This window comes from Symsagittifera roscoffensis, chromosome 10 (assembly GCF_963678635.1).
Source record: "Symsagittifera roscoffensis chromosome 10, txSymRosc1.1, whole genome shotgun sequence".
NCBI classification, from domain to species: Eukaryota; Metazoa; Xenacoelomorpha; order Acoela; family Convolutidae; genus Symsagittifera; species Symsagittifera roscoffensis.
In genome coordinates this window covers 38,498,420-38,504,440 of record NC_087071.1, presented here as the reverse complement: position 1 = coordinate 38,504,440, position 6,021 = coordinate 38,498,420, and positions in this window count along the sequence as shown.

Sequence of the window (6,021 nt, the reverse complement as noted above, 5' to 3'; positions counted from 1 at the left end):
GAGCGGTACAGTTTTTTAGGTATTTGTTTGTTGAATCCAAAACAGCAAAGAAGATCAAGGAAATGTAGCATTGTTGCAGATTCCATGACAAGTCTGATTTTGGTCTGTTGCGAAATTCGCTAGCAAAGCACAGAATGTGCATTCTGGCCTCGTATTAACAAAAACAATTACATTTTCATGATTTGTCTTAGATCGACCAATTTGATTTTCCGAGCCTCTGAAAAAACTTTAAGGACCCTGTTTTGTCGCAGGCAAAAACAGACAAAAAACAACAAAAACAGGCAAAAAAGGCGTTTTTGGTCATTTTTTTTGGAAAATAGTTATTAAAAAATCGCGTTTCTTCGGCGCGCGCACTCCCCTCAAATCTATTGATATTGGCAGCAAAGGTACCTTTAGAATATTTTTTAGGTTAGCCAGCCAAAAATGGATGTCGTAAAGTTATGCCAAAGGTAGGACCCTTTGAAAAAAATTTCCGACTAGAATCGATTGGCGATTGGAGAGGAGAATGCGGTCGCCCCACCCTCCCCCCTCTCATCGGCAAACTACTGACTACAGCCATGAAAGCTGATTCTGTCTTTTTTTATTAGAGAACAGATTTTTAAAGTTAGTTGAAGAATGTATGAACTGAACTGTCGTTTAGAATGAGTCGTTTATCATCTGATTATCCAAATTACTTGACTGAATTTGGTCGGTTTCTATCATATGAAGAAATTTCACGGTTTTCCGACTTGTCTGAAACCTTAACCTTTGGCACGTTGATTCTCTACCATATTAGGATATCCGAGAAGGTAGATTCTTTCGTGTCAGTTTAGAACCGGAATCATAACTAATCAGAATTCATTATAAAATATGGAAAATTTGGCAAACAATGTAAAATGGGAGAAAACAATATGTAAATTTGAAAAAGTGTAATTTTGAGGACTTTGGAATTTCGTCCGCGCTCTCAAAGTTTTGGTTTCGGCATTTTTTTTTCAAATCTCGCGGCCTCATTTTTTCGATACACCGAAGAGAAGTAGAGTAATATGGCCTTGTCGGGGCTGCAAAAAGAGGCAATGAGTTTTAATTTTCGACATTTGTTGGCAAGTTTTGTAGCAAATTTCGTAACTTGGCCTTTTCAGGGTTTTGAGAGATGAGGAGAAAACGCTTTATTGTTGCATCAACTTTTGCAGTTACAAAACTGATTGTGGATTAAACAAGTGGACATTATTATTGAATACCTGATTGTTTCATCAGACACAGAATACATAAGATTATGTAAGATTAAATAGGACTCTTCTCATGTAAGGGGAAATTGGGTGTTGGTAGAGTATACCCTCTATATGTTTTAGAATTTATCATTCAGTATGCATTTCTAAATTAAAGTGTTTGATAGCGTACAGATTTTCTTCATAGAGATGTTTTTTTGAATTACCAACTTAAAAATTTTTTTTGATGTAAATGGGAATGACCTAAAATGAAATTCCGTTTTACACAATCCTGGCAGGAGAATTGAGCCTGTGCGATGATTAAGTTTGAAATTAGAATTCGGAAACTGCAGGAAATTGATGTTTTAGTTCTGTTTTGGCTAAACTTATGAAGATAGTGTGTTGATCTGTTTTTGATTATATCTCCAGCAGTGGGAATTCTGTGTTTTTACTACATAAGTTTGACAGACTTTCTTATGTTTATATTCATGACAATTCGTATACACCATTTTATGTGCTTGTCTAGCATGTCTGGTTTTTTTCAGTACACCATTCAAAAGCATGCAAATGGCTTGATACAAGGGTTTTTAGTAAAAGGAGTCTGGTTCGCTGGGGAATTTAACCTCCTATGCAGTTGATTGTTTTGCATTGCACTAGTTATCTTCTGTAACACTTTTTCGGTTTCTTTTATAAAAGTTAAACATGTAAAGTTAAAACCGAGAAACTTGACGTATTCAGTTATTTAAACTTGGTAATTTCCTACTAACAGCTTGCAGTTTTCTTTGAGTTTCTTTTTTGAGTGAGCAGAGAAAATGAAATTTGTCTACAATTATCATTAATTGGTTTAAATGAAAAATGAGAAAATTCAGTTGACACTGGAATCAAAGATTTGTGTTGCAGATATCGGATTTTATTGAAATTTAGCAGTTTTGTATCATCAGTATACTGTACAAGAGAACAGGATTTGCCCAGAATTTCTGTCCTTTCACTGACATATAAATTGAGCAGCAGAGGTCCTAGTGCAGTACCCTAAGGTACACATTGCTCCAATCTAAGCCACTCTGAATATGCATCGTTCACAACTGTTTGCTGCTGTCTGTTTTCTAGAAAAGATTTTACTAAATCAGTGGCTGATGGTTCAAAACCAAGATTCCTCAATTTTTGTTCGAGGAAGGGATATTGAAGTGAATTGAACGCTTTCGGGACATCTAAAAATGCCGCTGCTGCTACATTGGGTTTTTCAAGATGGAGTCTGATTTTTTTTTTGTAGTGTATGGAAGAGTATCATTGGTCAAATAACCGGGCATAAAACTAGATAGTTTGGGGTTTAGGATATTATTATCAAACAAAAACTGATTTATTGGTGCTGAAAAAATTTTTCAAACAATTTGGAGACAACTGGTGTTATGGAATTTGATTGGTTGATTGGTTTGGCTGTATCTCCTTTTTTGAACACGAGAATAGCATGTGCTTTTTTCAAGTCTTGTGGAAACTCAGCTTTTAAGATACATTCGTTTCTTATCACAATTGAAATAGGGTTGATTATGTGCACACTGTTTTTCATGGCACAAACAGGTATTTTACCGGGTCAAAAAAGCTTATAATTGAAAGCAAAAAAAAGGCCTAAAACATTTCTTTGTGAGTGGCATATCTGAATTAAAATTTTTTAGTATCAGTTCTCAGAGCAGTAGATTTGGTCGACATAGAAACGGAGGATGTGGGTTTTTATAGACACCCAAAGTTGATATCTTGTAATTAAACAAGTCAGATTTCTTTTTATTATCATTGACTAAATTAGCAAATAAGTTCCGCAATTCATTTATCTGGATAGTTGGCTTCACTGTATTTCATATGGAAATGATGCAGTTCCCTTGCTTTTCGGGACTGTCAAAATACTGATAATGAGCTTTCATCTCTTTCTTGGGTAAAAATTTATATGACTGTTCTATCTATTTCTTGCGCGTTAAAAGTTTCCTAATCTAAAGCAGTTTGTGAAGACTGGAAGTTTCTTGATGCAATTTTTTTTCAATTAGAAGGATTAGTCCATTGAGATCTTAACATTTTGGACAAAAGAAGTGGTGGTTTGTTATCGACAAACTTCTTTTTAAGTCGTGCGTGCATGTTTAAAACCTCTGTGAGTATTTGTTCGGACTTGAGCAACATATTTGGAACTGTTTGTTCTTGGTAGGACTTTGGTTAGGGTTCTCACAAAAACAATTTTTATCGTATTTTTTTCTTTCAGAAGCTCTGGGACAGTTTTCTCTGTTTTTTTTTTTACTTTTCTATTTCAGATTGTTATTAGATGATCCGTATTAAAAGGTACTTCAGCTACAAGAGTTTCCTTACAAAGAGATTTGGTTGTGATATTATAATCCAAGAGAGATCTGCTATGAGCCGAAACATATGCTGGCAAATTTTTATTTGCTATGGACAATTTTTTTGGTTTAATTAAATCGCTGACTAATTTAGCCTCTGCTTTTTTCAGGTATTTGATCTTGAGATCTCTGAGGATAGTTAAATATCTGGCTTCCGAAGCTGCATAGTCAATACTTCTCATTAAGTCTTCAATGAACAAATGTTTAAAGTGCTTGTGTGAATTGTAAGCAAGAGCTATTACCTGTCTTTTTGATTGCTTTGATATGATTGGAACATTTTTGTGCAGATGACTTCGAAGTAGGAGTCAAGTAGAATTTTTAATACTTCCCGGATCTTAGGATTAAATTTTTTTGGCATAAGAAGAAGTGTACCCTGTCTGAATTTTGACCAGAGCATGTGTGATTTCGGTCACACCAGGACATGATATGGATTGACATATAGAGCGAGTAGATGGGATGATCGCATGTTTCAATCAGCAAAGTTTTATGGTGTTTGAGTCAAAAACTTCTGAAAGGAAGCGTATTTCAGCATTTTCTTTTGTAGGCTCCCGCAGTTTAGAGTTAGAAACTTGATGTACTCATGGTGTTATTTCGCAACAATTTTGAGGTTCTCATGAGCCATAAATGGGCCTGGGCTTACTCCGATGCCCCCGCATAGGTGGAGCAAGGTTTGCGACATTGCAATCTGAAAAAGGAACAAAAAACTGCACTATACATACAAGCTGTGTACGTGCCTTTGAGTTTAGATATCGATTTAGTAGGCGCCATAATTGCACCGTTCACTGAAATTTATGTTTTAGTCTTATGTAAAGAAGATGGAAAAAACAAGGAGAGTCTTGAAAAGAAAATTACTAAATATGATTTAAAAACAAGTAAACTCAATATTCATTGGGCACATACTTGCTAAGTCATCAATAGTATGGATAAAATATGTTACGTATATCATAATTATGACAATTGTTGTTCATATAATTATAAGTTTGGAATTTTGTAAAATTTGAAAAATCCTTTGCTCTGTAGCCATAGCTCGTCAATCTGTCTGCGTGCTCGGGGCCTTTCGAGACTAGGCTTGAACTAGGTTTTGTGCGGTTTCTCCGAGGGTGCACTGGGCGCCTGAAGCTAGAAGGGCTCTGTGACATAATTCGAGGCGATAAGCTCGATAGTGTTAGCACCTTTTCCATTATGGCATTCCTCAGAGTGCTTAGGGATCTAAGCAAATGTACTTCATCATTGAAAAACGACCCTTGTTTGTCAACCTGAACAAGGTTTTCGTAAATTGGTACAATTTGATAATTCTTTTTCTGAAAGTTGTTTTTAATAAGGTTGTTGAACTCAGTTTTTTTGCCACGTGTTAAATGAGGTCCTGACACAACTGGACAATTATCATTAGTTCCAGGCCTGAGTTTGTGCTCTATTTCAAAAATGGACGCACAAAAAACTTCGAACAGCTCGTCAATTGATTTGTCGAGTTCTCTCCTCAGGGAGTTAGAGCCATCCTGTAAAGTGACAGATTTGAGCTCAACTGCAAGCTACTTTCTGATTATTGAGAGTTTTTCCTTGCAGAGAGACTCCCGATAAGAATGAATTGTCACGTCTTTTGTGTCGAAGTCGGTTAAAAAACTTGAAACAATAATCACGTTTTGCGTATCGATCGGAAACGTTTTACCTACAAAATCAATAGGAGCTCTGACTCCTTTTGTGCTAGCATTAGCGTTCGGACCAGAACTTTTTGGTGACGTCATTAGGGCATTTACAAGATTGTATTTCTGAAGATAGTACTTATTTTTCTCCTTTGAGGCTAGTTTTGAGAAGGCATCGGGTATCATGAGAAGCGTCGATGTCGACATTGTGCACAGTCCAGAAAGAACTCAAAATGAGCCTGGAAAAATGCAGAGGCGCCAAGAATAGTGCAAGGATAAACCAATAATCAGTGCCCAGTGAACTCAATTAGGGTTCCATTTCACTTCTTAAGCTACTTAATAATATTATCATAACAATTAGGCAAGCTAATTTGTGCACTGCAGATAAACTGTGGGGCAACTTTACCAGTAATTGTGATTTTTCTGGAACTAACTTCGTTGGCAAATTTTTTACGATTTAAATGTCGATGGTCTCAGTAAGTGGGCATGCTCAGCTTTGAATGAGAATCTCGATATTGATGCAGATATCCCATTCTTCGGCATTTTTTGAATGCAATACAAGAAGGTCGTTTTTAATTCGTTTTTTTTCCCGCAAGATATTCAAAATGTTTTTTCAAAGATGTTTTTTCAGAGATGTTTTTTCTGTGTTGAGATAATACAAATTCCTTTAATTATTTCAAAAGGTGGGAGGCTTGAATTATTGAGAAGATTTCGGTTGATATCAACCGTTCGCTAAATCTATTTACTCAGCCTGTAGGTAGATCAATGTCAATTGTATTAATGTTTTAACTAATGCTATGAACGACATGTTTAAATCAGTAC